The sequence below is a fragment of the Ammospiza caudacuta genome, chromosome 11, assembly GCF_027887145.1.
Source record: "Ammospiza caudacuta isolate bAmmCau1 chromosome 11, bAmmCau1.pri, whole genome shotgun sequence".
Taxonomy (NCBI): domain Eukaryota; kingdom Metazoa; phylum Chordata; class Aves; order Passeriformes; family Passerellidae; genus Ammospiza; species Ammospiza caudacuta.
The window spans coordinates 22357349-22383203 of NC_080603.1; the positions used below are offsets into that span (position 1 = coordinate 22357349).

At 40.4% G+C, this 25855-nt stretch overlaps 1 protein-coding gene across 1 annotated transcript in view; it reads right to left on the reverse strand.

Annotated features, from left to right (window-relative positions):
• The window catches only part of NAALADL2 (N-acetylated alpha-linked acidic dipeptidase like 2), a 312928-nt gene extending 288640 nt beyond the window's left edge, over positions 1-24288 (reverse strand). Inside the window, exon 1 of the mRNA XM_058812368.1 lies at positions 24230-24288. The gene's annotated coding sequence lies outside the window, so the exon portion shown is untranslated. The remainder of the gene's footprint in view (positions 1-24229) is intronic.
• Between the last annotated feature and the right edge of the window lie 1567 nt (positions 24289-25855).

Genomic DNA, 25855 nt, shown 5'->3' on the forward strand with positions numbered 1-25855 from the left:
CTCTGCTCATCTGTCTCTGCCCTGGTCTCTGGGAGGTTCTGGGTGCTCTGAGTGCTCCTGATTCCTGGGAAATGGCTGCAGGCAAAGCCAGATCACTGTGTGCCTGTGCATGCACACATTCCCACCCACCACCAGGCTCCCAGCGCCTCCAAGATGGATTTCAGGTCACACAGATCAATTAACTCCTGTGCTGATGGATTTCAGGTCACACATCAACAAACTCCTGTGCTTGCACCACCATGCGAGGCTGGGACAGGATTTCCAGATGTGTAACCTGGAATCCCTCATCTTCAGCTGGAGAGTGCAGTGGTGAGGGGCACACTGGTCTATGGGCCCCTGAGACGTCCCTGAAGGATGTAAAGAGTGCAGTGGTGAGGGGCACACTGGTTTATGGGCCCCTGAGATGTCCCTGAAGGATGTAAAGAGTGCAGTGGTGAGGGGCACACTGGTCTATGGGTCCCTGAGACGTCCCTGAAGGATGTAAAGAGTGCAGTGGTGAGGGGCACACTGGTTTATGGGCCTCTGAGATGGCTCTGAAGGGTGTGAAGAATTTAGTGGTGAGGGGCACACTGGTTTATGGGCCCCTGAGATGGCTCTGAAGGGTGTGAAAGGTGCAGTGGTGAGGGGCACACTGGTCTATGGGTCCCTGAGACGTCCCTGAAGGATGTAAAGAGTGCAGTGGTGAGGGGCACACTGGTTTATGGGCCCCTGAGATGGCCCTGAAGGGTGTGAAGAGCCACCTTCAGCAGAGCCAGATGTCAGCACCTGCTGTTTGCTGAATCCAAGACACCCAACGCTGCAGGATACAGCTTACTTTAAAAATACAAAATGCAATGATACCAGAATAAACAAAGCAATACACTGCATTTCCAAGCCAAATTTCAGCTTTCACGCTTAAAAAAGACTGTGTTTGCGATAATATTTGATTAAAGTAAATTTAGGGGGGTGGATTTTTTTTCCCCAAAATGTTTGAAATCTTACAGTACTTAGGATTTCCATGAGTAAAACAAATACCAAATCATTATGCTAGATCAACTTCCATCCTCATTAAAAAAAAAAAAAAAAAAGAAAAGAAAAACAAAGGAAAAACAAACCAACCTACAAAACCCTCCCAAAATTATTCCTGCAAATACTCAAGAATTCATGTACAAAGCAAACAGATATTTGCATTATTAAAGGAGCTGGAAATGCCATAAAGCAGAAAAAGAAACAACACTGAAGTGATTACAGGAAACCTTTCACTTCTGGATCACCTCTGGACTGTGCTTAGAGCTACTCAGACTGACACTGAACTTTAAAGCACAAGATAAAAAGAAGAGTTCACCTCACTGCTGTCCACTGGGCACTGAAGGAACTAATCCCTCCCTCACCCAGAAACCTGCCCTGGATCTTCCACATGGCCCAGCATGGAGGGAACAAACAAAATTACATCCAGCTCACATTCCAGCCTGGTTTAGAACCCTGTGATTAGCACAGTGCCCACGGCGTTTGGGATCTATGGCCAAGTGGGTGTTGGCAAAGTCTGTCCTGAAACAAGGAACACCCTGGGGAAGATGGAAACCTCCTCCTCCCTGATCTGAGGCTTCTATCAGTGCAAAGGGAAGTGGCTGGTGATGCCAGGCTTCCTAACTGACCACAACTGCAGCACAAATGTTTGCTGGGCAAATTATCACACTCATGTGGCTCCTCGTTCTTTCCCAACCTTTCACTTCCCATCCTTCACGGAGTTTTACACATCCTCTCGATTTTTAGCTCAGCTCGTTCAAACCCCACCTTTTGCACAGGAGACCTTGGGTTTTTTCCATTTCATTTGAACACTCTGCTCTACTGCTAGAATTGAGCCAATTAAAGCCACAAAGGCACTTGTCAGTAGTCCTTGGGATATCGATATGGTATTTACCTTCTTAGATAAAGGCACTTGAGAGCTATTGACAGAGTTTAACCCTGTGCTGCCTGCAGAGCACGTGCAGCTCCTGCTGCTGATCTCAAATGAGATTTGAGGGGAAATGTGAAGCAAGTTATTTGCACAAGGGGCAACCCAAACCAACAGAGAAAATCTGCTGTTCAACCAAAAATTGAGAGAAGTTCTTCTTTCTTAGCCCATCTGTGGCTTTGTCTCCAGAGTACAACATGACACTGAGATTTAATGGGTGCAAGCTTCCACTTTACTCTCTGCCTGTCAAAAAGGGCCCCTCCTTGCATGTAAACATCCCAAAATTCAGTGGCAGACATCTATTCTTAGAGCAGACACCATGCTATACCAAGCACAAATTCCCTCCAAAGCAAAAGCCAATTAACTGCATGTCTTACAATTTGTTAAGAAGAAACAAACAAAAAAAAATCTCCCTAAAGTTTAATTGCTTTTTAATATAAAATCTTTACACTTTTTGCAGACGATTATGTTATTTCACAGTTTATTATAAAACATTTTCTGTTATCATTAACTGAAAGTTAATAATTTTCTGGTGTGGTGGCTGGAGTGTAGTAACTGCAGTGACACACCAACATGAATTTTAAGTTCCTGCGTACGGCAGCAGTACTAATCTGACCTGCCAGCTAGAAACAATAGACAGAAAAATCCAGGTATATAAAAATTAGAGCTCACATTTTCAAGGTATTGAGCTTCTCTTTGTCACCAAAATAAATGGTAGAACACATAAATGGCAGAACTTTCCTGGAGTACAAGGCCTAAATAAATGGCTAAAGGGTAACTGCAGGTCTGGGTTCAGAAGCTGTTGGAAGCTTTTAGAGAGAACTAGGCATTTCAATGGTTCCTTTTTCCTGTGAAAACTGCACACATTTCACTCTTTTTAGAAAATGAAAGCGGACAAAAAAGTATTATTCAAGTTCTGCTAGGGCTCTTCAGAGAACACAAAATTGGGGACGGTGCAGTGTTTTACATTTTGCTGAGAGGGCTCTGCAGTCAGATGGAGATGCCACCTTGGTCCTGCTCTGTAAAGTGAACGCAGATGCAAGCTTTGATTTAGACATTCAGTTCTACATGAAAACATTTAAGTCAGAACTTGCCACAGAAATCCTTCAGAAACCACATGGCTGCTCCGTGTCCTTGAAACAGCCACAGCTGTCTGCCTCGCTGAGGTCCGTCCCAAAAAACACCTGACGCTCACACAACACATTTTGTCTCTGTGTGCTCTTAATAGGCTTCCGTTTACCTGCTGGAGTGCAACCTGTCAGCCTGGCCACCTCAAATGCCTGCAAGCCTCAGTGGTATTTGTTTCTATCCCTTTTGCTCAAAGCCAGGCTGAGTAAAGTCAGCCAGGAGGGCTTGAGCATCAATTCGCCACTGGCAGATACTCTTAGAGGGAGAGATTTCCTGCCGGAGAGCTGGCAGCAGCCACCACAAGCTGCCCCTCTGAAGTCAGCTTTGTCCTAGTTTGCTGAGTTTACTTCTGTAAGAGGTCACAGTCACGTGCAGAAAGTTTGAGAAACTTCAGATGCCGTGTATCATAACACATGGCTCACCACAGGGTGAAGAAAAGGTAAAAATTTATGGCTCACTACAGAGTGAAGAAGGTAAAAATTTATGTAAAACTACCAAGCAGGAAGGGACAGAGGTGCTCCCATCCCTTGCTCTAACTGGGAGACAAGTACAGTATTTCTCAGGGGAGCTCTTGGGAGTCTCCTTCACACAGCACCTTCTAATCCCATGGTACAGCTTTACAAACATCCTTCCTTTTAATAGCAATGCTTGGCACTAAGACTGGGTTCACTGTATCTCTGCACTGAGCCAGCAGCACTCGTTTCTCTCACATTCCCACACAACTCTCTCCTTGCTTCAGACACCTGGAGGGAAAGCACAAAGTGCTTTTGGCCCCCCAGGCACCTGCTCAGCACTGAGAGATTCTGTTATTTCTGTGTCCACGGTGAGCTGCCCTCGATTGTCTTTCCAAGGGCCAGTTCTTTGGAGCTCTCCAACCCATTTTCCCCTTTGTAGCTCCAATTCTCCTGGCCAGGGAAAACTACCTCTCATCTGCCTCAAAGCAGTGTCTCCTCAAAGCCCATTCTGGACATGGGAAAAGAAAGGAGCTTTATGTTACCTTGCCTACAAGGACACCTGCACTGGAGTTTTACTGGAGTACAGCCTGTATTTGCAGTCACCTGAAACTCTTTTTGGGGATCACCTACCATCAAACCTCATGGATCACATGCAGACCAACCACCAAACAACACTCTTGGCTCTAGGCCTAATGTGGATTAGAAAGGTGGTCTACATTTCTAGTTCTGTTCTCAGTACATCTTGCTTCAAAATTCCAATTTCCCAAAAGCTTTTCCTTCTCCTCTGCATCATCTGAGTAAGAGCTCACTGTGCCACACAGCCACTGATTTCAGAGCACATCACAATTTCTAGGTTACTATTTTAAGTCTGACTTGCAATTTTTACACTAACAGTCATCATCTAACAGCCCTGGTTTAAGAAAACAAATGCAGAAAAAATAAGGTTCCAGCCATTGTCTCATCTGGCCCTTGAAATTATAATTCTTCCACAACAGAGAAGTTAATTGAATTCCAATTTTAAATGTACCTCTAAGACAAGAAACACACTGTACACATTACTGCATCCTATGGTGAGAAAGAGTCTTTGATAGAATTAGAATTTGCTTTCTTGCATCTCGAATGCAAATTTCTCTGGAGATAGCTAAAAAAAATCTGGTAAGAAACAAAAAACTCTTCAGCAATAAAATATTTTTAGTACATAAACAAACTAAAATATTCTCATTTGCATATGGTGCATCTTCATCTCCTGTGACATGTTTTATTTTTATCCTGTATGACAATGCTACTGACAAACTAAATAACCAGAAAAAGCAGGCAACATTTCTGATGCCAGATGCTGAAGATCAATAGCTATTTCCCAGAGTTTATGGCATAATTAAAATTTGTAACAGGAATAATTTTCTCCTCAGCCCCTCAGGCTAAATCTGGAATTATTGACTAAGTCTAAGTTATATAGTGTAGCATTTGTTATTATGTTTATGGATAATATAAAGGATTTTATGCTTTTTACATGTAATCTGGTAAGTATAGGAACAGTGACTAGGAAAGAATTCTCTGTATCAGGAAAGCGGGAGTTACAAACAGGCATGTTTGTTGTTCAGGCATGCAGAGGACAGGGTTTATATAATTATCTGCTGGTTAAGCTGTGCTCCAGTTTACAGGAGGTGGCCACGATGCCCATGAAGTGCCAGAGAACTGAATTTTGGTCCCTCAGAGCTCACTGTGCCTTTCCTCCATGGAGGGGGTGCCAGGTTCCAGAATCACTGGAGCAATATATGGTAATCTAAATTAAATTTACTGCCATATGGGAATGGCTGTATATTTATAACCACAAGAGTCTGCCTATGCCTTCCTCTACCCAAGGCATGCAGACAGCAGAGAAGAAGAGAGGAGAGTTGATCAAGGACAACTGCACTTCCATAAGGATGGAGAAACCACAATCCTGCACAACCATCCCATGGCTTGGGTTTTCTGTAACTATCAGGTCAAACAGACTTGGTTTATAAGTGAAAATAGACGTATTTATTTGCTATCAGCCCTATAAACTCATCCCTGGGCAGTGGAAGAGTAACTGCATTATTTCATGCTCGTGCCTCAATCAAGGCTAATAACAACACAAACCAAATTAAACCCTCCTGATACCAGTGTAACCCCATTCATTGCATTTTCACAAAGAAAGCAAAACTAGAAAGTTGGTAAACATTTCTGCTGATGAGGCACAAGAACAAATAGAGTCTGACTCAGTCCCTCTTTGCAAGGCTAGCAGGAATAAAATGTGGTAAACTTAATTGTGTTATGAGGGCACAGAAAATCTGAGCATACACAGACAGCAGAAATGCCACTTTTAAAAGCACTCCTTGAAGAAAAAGATGAATATATATATATAAATTGACAAAGCCAGCTATTATGCCTAGCACTATGGATTCAGAGTAACGTTTGGGCTAAAAAGCACAGCTCCACTTTCTGTAACTGTTTCTACAGGGATGGATTTAGTTACCTTTAGCTTATGCTTTTTGTTCTTCTGAATGCTAAGAGAGCTTCAGGATATGACCAAAATTCAACCAGAAACATGAAACTGGAAAAAGGCAGAAGCAGCTGCAGCAACACTCCAAGAGAGCTGACCCTTGGCACCAGGCAGGCCCAGAGGTACCTGTGGCTCTCCACCAACTGAAACACAACAGTGGACTTTAAAACATCCAGAATTTTAAAATTTGAGTGAAAAACCCCAACATTACATAAAACATGAATTTTTTTCAAGAGGGAAGAAGATGGCAAGTCTCTTTGAAATTCATTGTTGGTTTGCAATGATTTCCAGCTACTTGCCTGATGTACATGAAGTCAATCTTCCTTGCTTCTCTGATTGCTGACTAAATGCAAAATGAGCAGTTTTGCAGTTATTAGTCTCAGTTCTATATATCCTATAACCAGGAGACTAATTAAGAGATCAGGCCTTGAGTGGGGCAGGAGGGAAACAGAACCAACCAAATCAACCCCCCAACACAAAACCAAACACTCAGGGGAAAAAAGAAGTTCTAAAGACCTGGATCAGAACGACATTGCAACAAAAACCCAACCTCACCTGTCTTTAAAAAACCCATCTCAAGAACTCACTGCAAGATATGACAGCATTCAGGACACTGCTCCACTGTGCTGATGATCAGTAGAGATGCTGTTTTTTCAAGAAAAGGAAAAAGACAAATAAAATAAAACCTCTCACCATCACCACCTTTTCCACTAGGACTATGGAATGAAATCCCTGTATAGAGATGGAAAAATTTCCAGCCACTTCCAGAAAACTTCCAGTACTTGAAGAAGAAGGAAAAAAGAGAGTTTGTCAGGGCCTGCTATGAATGCAGAGCACTCTTTAGTTTATGAACTAGCTCATATCTGCATAAGAAGTTTACATAAAGCCAGGTTTCCTTTGCCTGAGCTGCTCAGACCACATTGATATTCCCCCCGCGCCAAGCTCCGCTCTTTGCTTTTCTCCAGTAAGTGACTGACTTTCAGAAAAAGAGGTGCAGGAGCAGCCAAAACAAACATAACCCTTACCACACACACTGAACAACGGTGTACTGGGGGAAAAACCAACAACTTCCCTTGGATCACTTCCCTAGCGTGGCAAACACTGAATGTGACAGGCCCGACTGCTGACAAGGGCTCATTCCTACATTTGGTAGCATTTCAAAGGTTAAAGCAGCTTTATGAGGAAAAGTTTTCAAACACTTTGCAAACATGATCCTTTTGCTGTACATCTACCATGTTTTCATTTTCAGTTTTATTTATTGCAGCAAGATGTTGCTATCTTGTTTCATTTTCAGGCACACATATTAGGATGCAATCACCTGCAACGTACCTTTAAGAACTGGAAAGGATTGTGACAGCAAAACAACAATAATACCAAGCAGATTGGAGCTGAAAGTCTTGGGCTTGACATCCAGTTTTGTGGTCAATTCTCACCACTGCAGACAGATTCCCTCTTATCCTGCTTCAATTTATGCAGTTTTCTCAGATTTAATATGCTTATATTAGTGATAATATTTATGTAGAACTGAAATCTCAACTCCTGATTTGCAAGCACATATGAACTGGGAAATGAAAGCTAAAAAAGCCCAGGTATTCCTGTGATAAAAGAGTTAAAAGCACCCTGAAAATGTTCAAATGACTTCAGCTGAAGAAAAAAAGAGTGCTCTGTGCTGTTCCAGCTGCTGATGGCTCTGCGGGACTATTTAAATCTTGTATTTTTCACAGCACCAGGATAGTGATCAGAACATACTTCTCCAGCTTTCTAGATTCACCACTTTGAAATGAAAGTCAAAAATCTACAGGAGGCAGCAATAAAACGAATTATTTTAAATTACCTATTGTTACTGTACCTGGTTGGGGAATAGAGCCAAGCTGTGCAAGAAATGCTGTCACAGGAAACCCTTGCTATTATCATTCAAAAAGAGCCAAAAAGGGACCTGGTGATGTTCTGTCAGTGACTGTCCAGAGAGAAAACCTTGACTTGCAGGGCTGAGGTCATCCAACAGCAAGGGGAGAGAGGAAGCACTTTGACAATGCACCTTCAGAATTGCCACCTTTTGTTAGAGAACCCCCAGTTAATAACTGCAGCTGATTACAGCATTCATTAGCATTATTTAGAGCCCTGCTCAAAAACACAAACCTGAAAGGAAATTGTTCATGTAGCCTAGGAAGCTGGGTAGACATGGCAGCCAAGAAGCAAGAAAGACATTTGAGACTGAAATTTGCTTTCTGGGGCATTGCCTTCTCAATTCCCTGTGCTCCATGCAAGCATGCCAGGATCTTTATGTAGGCTCTTGATATTTTCCTATCACCTCTCTCAGCAAAAAGTAGTAGCTGCTTCTTTCAGACCTGTAAATATTTCATGAAACTACATATATATTGATCTAAAAATCAACATCAGAACATAAGAACAAACCTTAAGGAACACACACTTGGAGCTCATCCAAAGCCCAGATTAATTACAGAGGGAATCTGAACTTGCTGGGAACTGCTTTTAGAAATAATGCAGCTGTTTAATAATATGTTTATATTATATATATATATATATATATATATATATATATATATATATATATATATATAATGAAACCAGTTATAAAAATGTTAAACTTACATTAATAAGCAGCACATAAGGGAGCCCTGAAGAAAACCCAAATTTTCTATGATGTTTTATTAATAATGCTTATATGACTCCCCTCATTCTTGCTCACTTACTTGTGCCTCTCAAGAACCAGAAGAACAAGCTGCATTAACTTGAACTTCTCAATTCAGCTCTCTCCTCTGTGGGCCAGAGGCAAGCACGGATTACACACACTTAGCAAGCCAGCAAAGCTGCTACCATCATCTAGCAACACAGTACAGAGTAAAATCAATTACAACTCATGTACAATGTCATCAAATTAAAATTTACACTAATTGCATCTTGTGGGGCTTATATTGTCACATTCTCCAGTAAACAGTACTTAATTCATGGGAAGACTGAAAACAACAACTCGTGCGAAGGGAACGGATCTTGATTCTAAAAGCAAAAAAACCCAACGACGACAAAAGAAGGAAAAAACCCAAACCACCACAAAAGCACAAGGTACTCCTGGTGAGTTTCAGCGCATTTCTGAAGGGCTCTCAGTGCACTGCCTGAACCAGGAATCAGCCCTGGGCTGGCAGGCACAGCCCCATTGTTCAGAGCTTTGCTCTTTTCACTTGTCACACCCCGGCTGCGGGAGCGGGGCGCTGAACCACTGCCAGCAGCAGCACAACAACCAACAGAACGGAACCAAGAGTTAATTTATTCTCTGGGCTTACTGTGCTTGGTGCAACACAAAACTGCTGTGACGGCAGAGTGACCTTATATTTACTGACTGACCAGATGGCGAGAATTACTGACTTATGTAAGCCCCGAGCCTCCTTCCCCATCTGACAGCGGCTGGGGGAAATCAAATAAAGGGCTCTGCACAGTCTTTAGGGCTCCAGCCTCATCATCACAACACCATTAGAAGGAAATGCTGCAGGGAAAGGCAAGGAGGGAGCAGGACTGAAACCCTGGATTCTCAAAACCAGGGTTTTTTTTTTTTTCAGCAGAGCTGAAGCCATGGGTACAGCAGAGCAAGAAGGTTTGTGCACCTGCTGCCCAGGCCGTATCTCTTTTGCTAATGAATAAGTGAAGCCAGCCTCCAGGGCTGTCAATCTGGCACCTTTAGTAATTCACACAAGCCTCAAAGTTCTCTAAAAATAAATAACATGAAAAGGAACCCAAGTTGTCTACCTAGCAGTGGTTTTGACAGGTTATCTTGAGTAATGTTAATCTTTGCACCTTGCTTTCCTTAAAAAATGCCAGTTGAATCACCAATTATTTGGGACAGTTTCTAAAAACAAGCACAAATGGAAATAAGGTTGATGGCAACTGAAAAAAATTACACTGGGGGTGTGCATGTGTGTTTGCATGTGTGCACACAGATTTTTTTTTTTTTTAAAGCCAGAATTACTGTGCAGCCCTAATTCTTGTCCCATTTCCATTAGTGCAAATCAAGAGGAATTCCATTTGAATAAGCTCACTTAGGCTAATGGAGAAAAGGCACAAATTAAGCCAGAATCACAATCACAGTTCCCAAAAGATCTGTATAAAATACAACATGCTTGAAAATATTTTCCATCAGTTTTATTTGTAGATTATATTGGCAGGAGTGAAATAACTCCTCATGGACAGCACAAAAAATAAGACTGGAGTTAGACTGGACAACCTTCTGAGCAGCAAACCCCTGTAACCACAAGTCAGGTCCTGAATGAAGAAAGAGAGGAAGAAACAATACCAATTCTTTCATTACCATGCCTGAAATGGCATTTAGACCTGTACAGCATTGAATATTCCTGCTGCTTTACTCAATATTAAAATATGGATCAAAATCTAATTTGCTGCCATGTATTTTCTGGATCGTTCCTACATAATTATTAACACACAGAAAAAAAAAGAGAGAGAGCGTGAGAAAAAGGCAGTGGAATAGAAGTTCTCTGTGAACTAAACCTGCTCCAGCATTGATGGAGTTATTCCCTACAAAATATGGAAATCTGAGACACACATTTGAAACCCTGGATTACATGCATGCATGCATATAAAGAATAACTTCAAGGGAAAAATAATAACACATCTTGTCACTGACTAGAAAGTTACCACTTCAGCTCTCAGAAAACCTTTTGAAAATTTTACAATGGTTTAAGGATTCTTGCAAAACACAAAATAGACACAAAGCTATATCCCTTGTATGCAGAGAATGAGAAAGAGGCCAGGAAGAAACTGGTAAAGTCAAGCAAAAGAAAATCATGGGCTGAATGTCAGGGGAAAAAAACCCACTGAATGCTAAGAAGATAAAATAATGGAACAATTCCCCACGATGATAATATTTTCTGGGATGTTAAAACAGCCTGTTGAAAGAAAAAAGGGCTACTGGGAAAATATTCTTTCTCAAAGCAAAAACTTGACATTAATGTTGCAAAAGAAGGACTAAGCAAGATTTATGAAGTGTTGCGTTCAGGATTCTACTGAAAATTTAAAACACCTAGGACAGAATACTCTGTTCTTACAGTTAGTCACACAAGTGCCCACAAGGGCTATTTTGCATGCATGTGTTGGTGTAACCTCAGCACAACCCACAAAAGGAAAAAAAACACAAAGACAACAAGCTGAAATAAGGCGCGAATGCTAAACAGAAACAACATCCTTCATCTCCCTGCCTCTGCCATGCCCTGCTCACATGCAACAGGCAGGAAATTTGTGCAAAATAGTTGTGCAAAGCACTTCCTACCCAAAAAGCATTTGCAGAAGGTTTTTCAACGAAGCTACAGAACAGTAACCTCATCACCCACAGATCACCCCCAATTTAAAGCAACCTTATTGACAGTACAGCGCCAAATGCTTACACGATCTTATCAGACCTTTCCTTGCCCTCCTAAACGCAAGCAGTGGGTTATTTTAAATAATGCATTGCAGAGATGAGTGATGTGGATTTCCTCCTTTCCCCAAACACATGCAAGGACAGGTCCCCTCGCGTGGACACGCAGCGCAGCCGGCAGCAGAACAAGCTCCCACATGCAGGGCAAGGATGCCCCAGAGCTCCCGACAGCACAGCATTCCACGTGTGCCTACCTGGCTGGGCTGCACTCGCTGCACTGGGCTCGCTCTCCCCCATTTCCACTGAATTACAAACTCCCTGAGCTGTTCCAGCCGGGGGACGTGTTTGCCGTGCGAGTTCTGACCTCCTGACTTTCCACCGCGGCGCGGTAACCCTATACCTGACTTTCTTCTGGGAATAATCAGTATCCTGCTTCCTGAGCTACCTGGGCCTGCCTGACCTGTTTCTCTATAAACTGACATCATATCCTTTGATCTGCTTTGATTAACATGTGCTTCGGGCAAGGCTGCTTTGTCTCCTCTTGGGCTCCCCACCCTCTCCTTTCACTTTCACGCAGGTTGCAAGACGAAGCGTTGCTCTGGTTCGTGGCAGGTGTTTGGCACAAAATGCCAAAGTTGGCAACTGCTTTTAAAGAACCTCTGAATTTGCATTTTGCAGAAAATCTAAATGCTAACTAACAAACCAGTGTCTGGGATGGGAACTTTACAGCTCTGCACCAAAGAGAACAATGATTGCTGCCCATGCAGAGCCCCTTGGCAAAATCTTTGCAAAGAACCTCAAACCCAACCCACCCTTCCCGTGCCTTTTCCCAAGGATTATCCCCAAGGAAAATGCTCTCCTTCAACACTGCAATTTCAATATTGCTTTGATTGTTTAACAAAAAGGGCTTCTAAACAAAACAAAAGGTTGTTTTGCTTGTCTTATCCTCCCTCTCCAGCACAAGGAGATAATCTTATCCGCCACACTCCCAACTGAGTTACAAGAAAATATTTGCTCTTTTCTGCCACGTAAATCAAACAACAGGTGTCTGATACATTTGTAATCAATTTGTTGAAAAAGCACACCTGTCTCTCTGCCTTCAAAGTTAGTTTTATTTCAACATCTACATTTGCAACTGCCAATGACAAAAATCAAAGAGAAGACACAGCGTTATTTTAAAGGAACAAAAACCAGCAATTTAAAAGAGGTAATTAGCTCTCCCCATGTTAATCTCCATCTGGATTACACTTAAAATGGTCTAATCAATAGCGTTAGAAAAGTTTTGTAATCCAGAAGCAGTTAAGTCTGTTTTTAAAACCAAAATTTATTGGTTTTTCTTCTTTTTCTTTTTGAAGTATTGAAACAGAAATACAGAGGGTAAAAACTAGAAGGTGGGCTTTTCAAGATAATTCAGGCTAGGTAAAGCGTACTTTTCAAGTAAAATTTCTGAAACAAGCTATGCTAATTCAAACAAAAATCTCATTAAAGAGTAAGAACATCCCCACCCCTCAAGGTAAGCATCACATAAGCTGAAGTAAAAGAAATTTATGCCCTGAGTTTTGCTATAGAAGGTAAATCAGACAACCCCCAAACCTCAGTCATCAGACCAGAGAATTCCAAAAGAAGTTTTCACTTGGTTCACAGAAATGAAGGCATTTATGAGAAAATGCTCATGCTTTATTCTTGTCTGATTATTACATTAGTTGGGTTAATTCTACTGCTCCACAGCCAGAAAAGACTCTTTACCAAGAAAACAAAGAGAGAAGAAAAATATAATTAGGTCTGAAATTCAGCCTTTTACTATTTTATTTCTGTTAGCTTAGCTAAGCTATTGCTACGTACTCCCCCATAATCAGCTCCTGGCCCAAAATCTGCAGTCAGTGGTTCCTACAATTCACCAGGCTCGTGCATCCTGCTGTCATTTACTGCCAGTGGGCTGAAGCTGCCCCTGGCCAGCTCAGGGTCAGTGCAAGGGGTGAGACTCCAGCAGACACCTGCGCAATCTCCCCAGCTGCTCCCTGACATCCAGCTCCAATCCTGAACATCATCTTTGAATTAAATCACTGAGTTTTCCGTGGAAAGTGCCAGTGAAACAGTCCACTGAAACATCCGTTCAGTGGGTGGAGGTTTTCAGTTCTAGTGCAGCTTCCTCTGCTTAAGGACCAAGATTAAGTGAAGTTATTTCGGTGTGCAAAGAAAAGAGTAAGAAAGAACTTTGGGGGCTTTGTGTTTACTTCAAGAGGGAAAAACCAAAGTGGTCTTTCCTGAAAGCTTCTGTTAGGACAGCTACTGGACAACAAGCGTGCAAGAACACACACTGAGCCTTTATTAAAGGCTCTATGTCTATTCATGCTTTTCAACCAGATCCCTATTAAGAGAAGAGATACCTATGTTAACAATCCATTTCTGGGGACAGCAGAGGAACACATTCAGAAACTTCTCCTTGACCACCAGACTTGGCGAATTCAAAGATTTGGGACTGAGCCTCTATAAACAAACACGTGTGGGTTGCTCTATTTTTAATACATGCTTAAGAAAAGCAAGTTTATTTATCAGTGACTTTCTGCACCGCAATGTAAAATATATTTGATAATTAACTGATGAGAGAAACATCTAAAGCATTTCTGCCCTCTCCAAACCCAAACTGCCCGACTCTTGAAAGAGAAATCCTTAAATAACCTATGTAGGTATTACTTCTAAGCATGGAAAAAAATCACAATGATTACTTTTTACCCTCACTGCTGTACTCCATGAGGTGTCCCTCCACCCCCATAAGGAGAGCTACTCATTCCAAAGAAAATGGAACTCTAAGGCTATATAAATAACTCCTCTCCTTAGCTACTGAGTACCAGCACTTGCTTCAAGAGTAAGGTTTTGATTTTAGGCTTTTAGCACCTACAAAAGGATTTTGTAGTTACAGTTCTAGCATTTTCTCACATCACCTTCTGTTAACTCTTAAATATTTTTAAGAATTCAAGAGATGAGAGTGATAGTACTGAAAATACTTCTTCCCTTGAAACGAAGACTACAAGTGGGAATAGCGCAAAAAGGACGGAAACTCAAGATTTTTCACACTCCCTCTCTCAACAATGACTGATGGTGAGAAGTGGCTTTCTTGCTTTTATGTTCTCCTAGAACTGTTTGTTGTGCTCAGTTGTGTGCAATGATTTAAATGGAGTGTTTTCCAAAGGAGGAACTCTTAATTCACTCATCCTCTCCAGAAACACGCAAGTGTGAAAATGCAGTGGCTTTGTTCTGCTCCCAGAAAGAAAAAAATAAAAAAAAGTGATTCTATGTATTTACTGCACATCAAATACAATATTTCTTAGTCTAAAGAGTGCATCTGACAGAAAGCAAACAGAAATGTAATTTGATGATTGCAGTGATCAGGGCTGAAAAAGAGAAAATTTGGTTATGCTGTGCATGAAGCCATGGCAAGCAGATCTCTGCATCGTCCTGCTGACACCATGGATGACTGTAAGCCTAAATTCCATGTCACTGGAAACAGAGCACGCCCCACCAATAGTGCTGAGAATGGGCAGAGAATATGAATTTTGCCCCAATCTTCTTAGAGTAGGTCTGCAAAGCTAGAGGTCCTCACAACTAAAAACCTTCAGAAAAGCCAAGGTTTCCCCTGTGTGCTGGCCCAAAGGCTTTCAAGACTCACTTTTACTCAAGAATATTGGTTTTTTTATAGAATTAATGCAAAGAAAGCAATATCACCCACAGCTAACACTGCTGCTGTCACTCTTTACTGGTAACATGCTCTTTTACACTAGATACTCTACAAAGGGAACAGAAATACACATTTTGGGGTTTGGTTTTTTCTAAAGATCATCATTCCAATGTTTCCAAAACATTAATAACAAGACACAATTATTACATATGAAATTGCAGTGATAATACATATAATATCCAGAACTGAAACATAAGAACTGTGATTATGCAGAGTTCTTTTACACAATTGCTAAGATGACTCTGATCCAGGCTCTGTGAACACTTGCTCCTTGTTAATCATGTGTTTTAAAGTGCATCACAGGACAGAAGCAGCCAATAAAGTTTCTCGCACCAACCACCAGTCTGGCACCATGGTCTGACAGTTTTGACAAGATGATAATAACAAATATTTCACCTTCAGCAATGGCAGGAGTGCTGGGAGCAAAGGGCCAGTGCCAGTCCTGTCTGCCTCACTAAACCAGAGGGGCACAGATTCTGATGTTTGCATACTGTTGGTGCTTGGGTTTTCTTGTTGTTAGTGCTGGTTGTTTGTTTGTTTTTAAGAGCAACATGGCTATTTCATTTATCACATGAAAAATGGTACAGCAAAAGGAACAGCATTGTTTGGTTGGCCTCTAAATTACAAGCAGTTGTTTAGGCGACAACCTCAGTTAAAACAGGAGATGGGAGGGAACAGTACTTTCTTCCACAATTAAAACTGATTAAACACAAAGGAAAGGATGACCAGTCTCAAAACCCACAGTGAAAAAGGTTTTCGATGTCTGTGCAAATGATGCACTAAAAATAAAAGAGTGAGTGCCAGCAGCAGAGACCTTGCACAGACAGCACTGAGCAAAGCCCAGGAAAGACTTAATCCATCATTCCTCATCTTGTCTAAGTTTTATTTCCAACTCTAATTGTTGGAATTAAACTTCTTCACCAGTTTCAAGGATGCTGTGGTATAAAGCTTCACACAGGTGCTAACACCAACTCTTTGAGACTTAGTGAGAAACAAAATATATTTGTTCCATTTACTTGTAAGCATTAATAACAAGTAATTACTGAAGGGATCAGAAAAAGATCCAAAACACAACTCTGACCTGCAACTCACTGATGTGGACTGAACAGAATTAAAATTTAGATCTTCTAGATCCCAGAGAAGGTTGCACGGAGGAGCAGTCTCCTTTTTCAAAAGCATATCCAGCAAAATGACTGACATGTTGTTCAAGCTCAACCTAATCCCTTGCTGAGTGAGAAAATCACATGCCAAGGGAATTTATTAGTATGCAGAAAAAAGAAGGATTCATTTTTTTTTGTTGTTTTGTTAACAATGCATACATTATTTTCACAATACCTGAATAATGGGTAACTCTTCTGTCTCTCTGAGACTTAACAGTCCTGACATGATTGACAATGTAACACAATGTGACCTGTTTTACCTTTTATGACCATAAGAAAACTCAACATTTCTCCTTCTTCCCTCTCAAAATTGTGATTTGGAAGGCTGAAACAAGACCACTTTCCGCACAGAAGTATTTTTCCCTCCACAGAAAACAGGTGCTTTGTCAAAATGAAATTTTTGAAGTTCCTTTAAATTCCATTTTCTAATCAGTTCCTGTTCCTCAGTTTTCACCCCAAGAGCATTAGCAACCAAACCTCAAAAAAAAAAGTTAGCAATCAAAATCAGCAATGGCCTCCTGATTCACTTTTAATGTTTTATACTTCCTAGTTAATGAAAATATAGGTCTGTAGAAAATAAATAACTCAAGCTTCAGCAGCTTCAGACTTGAGCAGCTGAAGGATGAGCGCACAGAAGCCAAAGCTGCAGACACATTACTGTGAAGTTGGTTTGCAGAAGGTAGAAAAAAAGAAGGATTAGTTTCTCCTGTTTCCTTCTAACTTGTTTTTTTCTGTATTCAACAAACTCCTATATTAATTAAACTCCACCTTCAATAAAGGTCTGGTGCACAGAAGATTGTACCTTTTAAATCTGGGGCTATAAATTATAGTAATGCAGAGTATACAAAATATAATAAAAATCCCCCTGCCCTTTGATCCACTTGATTATTCAGTAAAACAGTGAATTAAACCACAGCTTTTTAAAGATGCTGTTTGTTTGGCTGAAAAATCTCTTCACAATTTATTTCTGCCACCTTTACTTTTGATGAACCTTGTAGTTATAATTGAAAGCAAAGGAAAAATTGCATGACAAAAGTAAGCAGCTTAAGAAAATGAGAATGGAAGGGTGAGGGAATGAAGAAAGTTTGTCAGCAAGAGAGCTCACGTTGAAAATGCTAATACTAACTCCATCTTGCACAACTAAGAAGTAAATCTTACTATTCTAAGATCACATTAGGAAGCACAAAATCTAGAAACCTAATACAGGAAATCAAAGCTGATCAGTTCTAAATGGGGGGGGGGGGGAAATCACCATTTTATTCTTACTCTTTTAGAAAAAGCACCTCTTCAAAAAAGGGTTTGGATTTTGGCAAGATGAACACACATCTCCAGATCCATCTAGCACAGCTGGGAAGGGCTGCAGTTTAAGTAGGTCAGCTTGCATTCCAGGCACATATGTAAGCTTTTAGAACACATTTACTCTATGAAATACAGTCATTTAACATGGAGATGGATTTTCAAGCCAATGAAGACTTGAATGCTGAAATATCTCCTACCCCAGCAAATGCAGAAGAGCCAGGAAGAATCTTATGAGTGAATCTTCAATCACTACAGATTGCTACAACAGGAGAGCTGTTAAACACACACACAGACATATATAAAGATATATAGCTACGTATAGCCTACAGAGAAGCAATAATATGCTACAAAGGACCCCACAGTGTGGGACTGCCCTGTACAGCAGGACAGGCAGCTCCTGCAATCCACACATCCCATCAAGCAGAGCCTGAATCCCTCCAGAATGGAGAAAAGCAACCAAACCCTGCCCTGACACACCATCCACCAGGCTAAACAGGGTCTCTGAAAAACAGTTTTGTCACATCCATGGACAAAGGAGGGCACAAACTGACCAGAAAAGCCTCTGAGCTGATATTCCCACAGCCATTTAATTATTTTCTGGCCAGCAGAGTTGCTGCCCCCTTGTGCCAGGTGTGGTTGTCTCCTGACAAAGCTCAGGTAAGGCATCCCCTTCACTGGCCCCACTGATGCCTTTGCCTTGATTCCAAAATTAAGAGCCAGACACAGTTAAGAGATAAAGGGTTTTTACCTGGGTATTTAATAAGGATTTTCATGGTGTAACAATTTGCCAACATGTCAAAATGCACACAGATGGTAGATCACTGATAAAATTTTATCGATTTTGAAAATTACCTTATCTAACAAAGACGCCCTAATGAGAGGCTTGAATGAATAGCATGACATCTCCCTATCCCAAAGTACTCCCCCCTAGATGGGTTTAATCCTAGTTTACAGGATGTGTTTCAGAGGGGACCTTGGTTTTTTAAGGTAGATTAGCGTTTCCTGGCCTCCAGCTGTGAGGTCTTTGGGATGTTTGGTCTTCTGACCTAACAGAACAGCAGAACTATGCTAAAATATCAGATTTAAGGAATTACAAGTACGCACGCTAAGGGTACTGAGAATACTTAAGAGGTATATGTAAAAGAAAAGGCAAAAAATCATCATGGCATCACCACAGTAGGAAAGTCTCCAGTGTTTCCTGCTACATACAAGTGTAAATCAGCACCCACAGGGGCACCCACAGGGGCACAAGCAGCTCTCCTTGCTGCTGGCAGGGTGAGCACAGGCTCCCTGACCCAGCTGCTCCATGCAGGGCACACCTTCAGCCTCACCCCCACCTGTGACGGTGTTCACAGGGGTCCCAGGATGAGGGGACAGATGAGGACCTGACTCCATGTTTCAGAAGGCTTGATTTATTACTTTATGATATATATTATATTAAAACTGCACTAAAAGAATAGAAGAAAGGATTTCATCAGAAGGTTAGCTAAGAATAGAAAATGAAAGTATTAATAACAAAGGCTCTGTCTCGGACAGAGAGTCCGAGCCAGCTGGGCTGTGACTGGCCATTAATTAGAAACAACCACTGGAGACCAATCACAGATGCACCTGTTGCATTCCACAGCAGCAGATAGTCAATGTTTACAGTTTGTTCCTGAGGCCTCTCAGCTTCTCAGGAGGAAAAATCCTAAGGAAAGGACTTTTGATAAAATGTGTCTGTGACACCCATCTCCTGCCCAGGGACAGCCTTGCCCATCCCAGCTGCTCACAGCCCCCTGCAGATGCTGCACAGCCCCTCAGCCTGCAGAAAAGCACATTCCATTGCTTTTTAACCACCAGCCTGCAGGATCAGATGGGCAGGCACTGGGACTGTACAAAGCCACGCTGAGGCTCTGGCCCAGCACCATCTCTGCATCCAAGTTGTGCTCCAGACTGAATAAATTCCTCCTTTTTTCCAAACTAGTTGTTAATTATTTACTATAAGTAACTCCCCATACAAAGCCTTTCTAGTGTGGAATAACACTCTCTTCATTGCTGTTTGCATCTCTGAATCGGCTTTGCAGTACTGCTAAAAAACAGAAGGAGCTCTATTTTTCCAGAGAGAGTAAAGGCAGCAAAATCTTATTCTCCCCAACTGAGGGGGAAAAAAAGACAAATTATTTTTAGATTAGCACTGTTTTCCATTTCTCCCCAAATCCACAATAAAGTTTTATTTTTCCCAATTCCAGTTGCAGTGCTGTAGTCTTAGAAAACACAGATGTTGGCTTGGTATTTACTTGTATGCAGTTATTGCATTGCTTCCTGTATTTTCACATGGATTTTTTAAATACAGAAGCAACATAGGAAATTAGATCTAAAATGCATCAACCATGACCCTTTTTTTCCTGTTGTATCATATGCTTTAACCAATAAATTGTCTCCATATCTCAAATGGACAGGAAGGATATTATGTAACAAAAGACAGCACAGAATCCAAAATGAAGGATGAGAAGTTAATTTTGTGTCCATAATTAAGAAAAGAAATCAGAATTTCACTTTCATACAGTGCTCATGGTACACACAAAAAAAGTAAAATCTTTTAATTCTTCTCTGCTCTGGGTTGAACTTTCCATGACTTTGTGCTTCAGTTCCATAAGAAATTAAGCAGTCCAATAGAAATTACTACAATATGGGTCAGTAAAAGAAGATTAAAATCCTTGCAAAAGTCAGTTGAAAGTGTCAAAAGTAGCTGATTTGAACCATCATAGTGTAAGTTTCCTTAACCAACATTTCAATGAAACCAATGTTTTAACAGATCAGTAATACTGAAATTTCCTAAGACAGCAGCAGGCATTTCAATGGAATGCTGAAAGCATTTAATATACTCCACTCACATTCCTTACAACATGATGGACAAAAAGGATTTAAAGTATAAAATTATTCCATTTGAATTGCAAATAAAAGAACATTTCTGGTAACATGGCAGAAGTTGGATGTGCTTTTTTCGACAGAAATGTATTGTACAGACAGAATAATACAAACTGCCCACAGTTAAAAAGAAAAAAAGCTTACTTATTGTCTTGGTTCAATTATAATTATTTTTAAAGTATTTTGCTATCTTAGAATCTGCTATAGGGGAGTAAGCAGCCAGCAATTTGGACACCTTGGACATGAACATAGATTCATCCTAAAATTTTAATAGTTTCCTTCATTGATACAGCAGATTAAAGCACAGCTTTGAGGCTTTGGGTCCAAAGTTTCTGTAACACCAGTGCAGTTGCAGCTCCCTCCATGCTAGTGGTTAAATTTGGGTTAATACAATTCTATCCACAGACAATCACACGTGCAGATGATGAGAAAGAGCAATCTTGCCCCAGACCAAGGCTGCCCTAAAGAATACAAGTTACCAGTCCAGAGCAGTTTATCCAAACTTTCCCATGAATCATCGTGAGCTACGAAACATTTCTCAATACCCTGTAGCAAACTCAAGGCTTGTAATACAAGTATAAACCATTAAAAAGATAAATAGTAAGTCAGATGCTGCAGCCTGCAAGAGAAAGAAGGAGAAAGACTATTTTGTTAATGACAATGGCCTCAAGGCTTTGGCTGTCCACACTGAAACTTTTCAAACCTTTCACCTGATTTTCTGAGGATCTCCAGTTACAAGGAAGCAGTTCCACACAGCTGCTGTCTGGCCTCTGTGTATTTGCTTGGGGACAGAAGAGAATGGATTGTACAGGAAAAAAAAAAAGTTAGATAAAAATGCTGATAAAAATCAGATTATTATTATTATTCCAAGTCTGATAATTACAAAGCCTACAGTAAATTTAATAGATTTCTTTGCAAATTCCATCAATACATTTCCATGCAAACAGTGTTTTTTGACAGCTGGCCAGGTTACACACTACGCCAAAATGCTCTACAGTTTCAGCTGTAGGAACAACTATTAACAAAAAGCTTGAACTCAACAAGAAAAAAGGGAAGCAAGCATTTAGCAAATAACCATTGCTCTTACAAGTAAGAGAGGGGTTTGATTTTTTTGTTTAAGAATCCCCAAGATGATGCAATTGTAGATATACACACACTTGAACCTCACTTTTGCCTGGTGTGAGAAATGGGCAAAAAAATGCCAGGTAGATCTTCTGTCCAACAGCTCAAAACAAGAACCCAATCTGCTTCCTACAGCTTTGACCTCATCATTAGGCACAAAAGTTGTTTCTGAGAAACAGAAGAGCAAAGAAAATTACTTGAAATGTTCAAAATACACTGGATTATGCAGCCTCTGCAAGCCAGTTGCACCTTTCTCCTTAATAATTATCTCCATGTAAAAGGAAAACAGTTACTGGATCAATGTTCACTTGATGACAACAACATTCATGGGGTAATGTCCATGTACTTTCCCAAAAGTCTTCTAGGGACAACCAAATTAACACCACATCCCTAAGGAAACATCACCCACCTACAACCCTCGTGCAGCACAGAGAGAGATCCACGCCTTGTGTGACACCTGTGTTCAAAATCCATTTGAATTGTTTAACAATAACTTGTACAAGGTCAAGTCTGTCAGAATCCTCACTGCGCTCTCACAGCCTGACATTATTTCTCTGTAAGAAGGGAAACAAAGCAGATGTGTCATTCCAGAGTGTGTTTAACCACAATAAGGCTTCTTCTCAGGGCTGCAATTACAATACAAACTCCAGCTCATTATCTTTTAGCATTAATGATAATTTTCAGAAGGCTCTCAGACTAAGAAAACAGAACTTAACATGGAATTAGGTCTACGAGCTCTCAATTTTAAGCAAGTCTCTTCCTTGAAACCGCAATAAAGCATGGGACAGGAAGCCCACATTTTCTTCCTTTAGGTAAAACTCTTGATTTGCTTTTATTCCACTTGTGTTTCTTTTTAGAAGCGTGAAATACACAGAGACAAAACACAAAAGATACAGATCTAACCCAGCCACGAAGCACATTGAGGATAAAGTGTGCAAACCCTCAGAAATCCTTCTTTGTGAGCTCAAGAGATGAGCCAGTGTCAACTCCTGTGCGGTGACAAGGGACCTCAGCCCATCCTCCCAGGTTGCCAGGCAACCATTCCTGCATCCCTGGCTTTATTCATCAGCCATTAGGCACCATCAGGCTCCCTTTCTTTTCTCCCTCACACAGGCTCCCACTCTGAGATGGATGAAGGGGTTCCCAAGCAGAAGCAACATTCTGGGTTTTAATAGCTGATAGGTTTCAGCCAATTCGCACGACTCAGATAATTGCTTTGTAGTGAAAGGTTCGGCAGGATTGCAAGGTATGGCTGCATTAGGAAGAGGTTTCTGTTAAAAGTTGTCATTAATAGACATCTAATATTATTAGACAATGAAGATCTCATGCTGACAACACTAAGTGCCCTTTGAATTTTTTAAAAATAAAGCAACAGGTGACAGTTTTTTAAACCCAGAAGAATGGCATTCACCATGAGGAAGTGCTGTTCTAAACCATGTCAAGATAAATAAAAACCAATTATCTCAGAAGCAGAACTGTGCTATCTTTAACTTATTCCGGGGAAACAAAGCAGAACTTCAGCCACTGGAGGTACTGATCCAGTCCTGAGTATCAGTGCAAATACTCCCCACCTCTGGAGCACTTGTCTCTCTGTAATTCTCAAGCCCCACGTTCAATTCCTCTTAGGCACCAGCAGAGCAGACCTGCAGCCCAAACAGAGCTGGGCAATGAAAATGCCTTCATCCACAGACACAGCAGGGCATGTAGAAACAAGAAGTTCCAAATACTGAAAATTACCCATTCTGAGTGATTTCAATGAATGAACAAGACATATTAAACATTCAAATCAGGTAAAACCATGATAAAAGACACTTAGTTGAGATTAAGAATACTTAGCTGTACTCACAGGTAACTAACTGTTCATAAAGTTTTTTAAAAGAATTCTTTTCTGCAATGATTTCACAAACAAAACAAACTTGCCACAGCAAGTTAAACAATTCTGCAGGAGAAAGGCTAAAAATATGCAGTTAGAGGATACATTTTCCATATACATGAGGAATCAAAGCATATACATATATAATGAAAGTTGTAGAGTGCTGAAAATTAGTCTCTGGTTTGGCTCTTACTTTCCTACAGATATTTAATTCCCCTTCATCATTTTCACTGCCTTGCTCCCTATACCAGGAGTATGGTACCATGAAAGGAAAATTAAGAGGAAGAAAAATGTGAATTACCATTCTACCAATTTTGTTTGCAACTGAGCTCGCGACATGCAGAAGCTCAGAGCTGCAACCTGATTTTCAATTATTTATACTTTGTTGCCTTTTTAATTTCATATTTTCCATTCAATTAGAATCATCTCTCCTTCATATGCATATTCAATTTTCAGACAAAACCAGACAGGTACCAAGGCAGTATGTAAGAAACATAAGCATTCATGCCACTGTCATTTCTTTTAATTACTGAAGCCATAGTCAAATTACTGGCTTATGCTTACACTTTATTTTGACTAAATTTTAAATTTTGCAACTTAACTCCTTAAAATACTTTTTATTCTGAGCACATGATATCCTCACATTTTTTCCAAGCTGAATAACAACCATGATGAGAAGAAAAGTTAGAAGAGGCTTTTGTTCATTTACCTTAAAGCCAAGATGGGATCAGCTTTGTAGAGACTTTGTCACGAAGGCATATTTTCAATCTGGCCTCTACACTAATTCTCTGCAAAAGAGGGATACATCACATTTTATAATACCACTCATTGAAACAGAAAAGTGATCATTTGCAATGATGCAAATTGTAAATATAAACAGAAGATGCATTTTCCTGACACTGCAGCAAAGTAAAACATATTTCGAAGCATGATGGTACTTAGGAAATAATTGTCTTACTTAGAGAAACAAAATATCTGCCTAAAATGTTAAAACCAATGTCCTCGTACCCAGCAAGGTCTGTTTCATGAAGATTCATGACTCTTCAGCAGGGAATTTATGGTTTTGTAGTATAGTTCTGCTATACTACAAAACACTGGACAACAAACAATTGCCTTTGTTATCCATCAGTAAACAGGAATTGTTCTCATTACAAAAAACAAACAACACTGATATTATGATCATTTCAATATCTCACATATTTCCCAGCAGCAACCTCATTATCACCCATATAAATCTCCCTCCTTCTTTAATGAAATTCAGTTGTCAATGTGTTCCTTCCTCAAGCAAAACAAGGTAGTTCAGTACATATTTAAACAGCCTCTGTGCATATCACTGAAGTTCAGTCCTAATCAAGGTTTATAGTAAAGATTCCACAGATTGCTCCACTAATAAGCAAGCTTCCATTGCAGCACTCCATAAATTATAAAACAAAGAGGGAAAAGGACCAACAGCACCAAACTTTTGTCATAACTTTCTGTAAACACAACCATATCAGTAAAGAAGTGATTAAAAAAATTAAAAAATAAAAATGCACTGTGACTGTTGAAGGAAAGACTGTGGTACCCAGTGCCAAGGTCTGGTGTTGGACCTCAGAGGTCTTTTCCAACCTCATTGATTCTGTGACTTCTTGTCCATGTCCAGAATGCAGAACCCACCCAGCTCCTCCATTACTCCATTTCATAGCACCACAACCAGCACTAATCCAAATGAACAAACAGCACACTGAACTAGCAGGGGGTCCATCTCCCAGACACTTGGATTTAATATAAATTGAACTGGTTTTACAGTTAGAACAGAAATAGCAATGTTAGACTGGGATGCTCAGAGCTTCGTACAGCCAAGTAAAACTAAGAGAAAAATACCAATCCTAAAGAAAATTCATGGTGTGCCCCTCAGAAACCCCTCTTCACAAAGGCAGTTGAAAATGAACTGCAGCAAAGCAGCAAAATTTCAAACTGAAGGATGGATTTACTGGGTTCCAAAAATCACATTTCCTTGACAATACAATATTGTACTACTCTTCTCCAAAAGAACATCTCTAGACTATACAGCCCCTGTAAGTACATCTGCCATTCAGGGTCTGACAAGACAAAAGGAAGATGAAAAAAAAAACAAAAACAAAAAAAAAAAAAAAAAAAAAAAAAAAAAAAAAAAAAAAAACAAAAAAAAAAAAAAAAAAAAAAAAAACCAGCCTTTTCCCTGGACCAGCAAAAAAAATCTTATTTGCTCACAGGTCTCAGATAAAAGCTTCACGTTACAACATTTTATCCTTCTTACAGTTTTACTGCTCAAAAGATGAACTACGAGATTAAATCCAACTTTCTATTAAGCTCT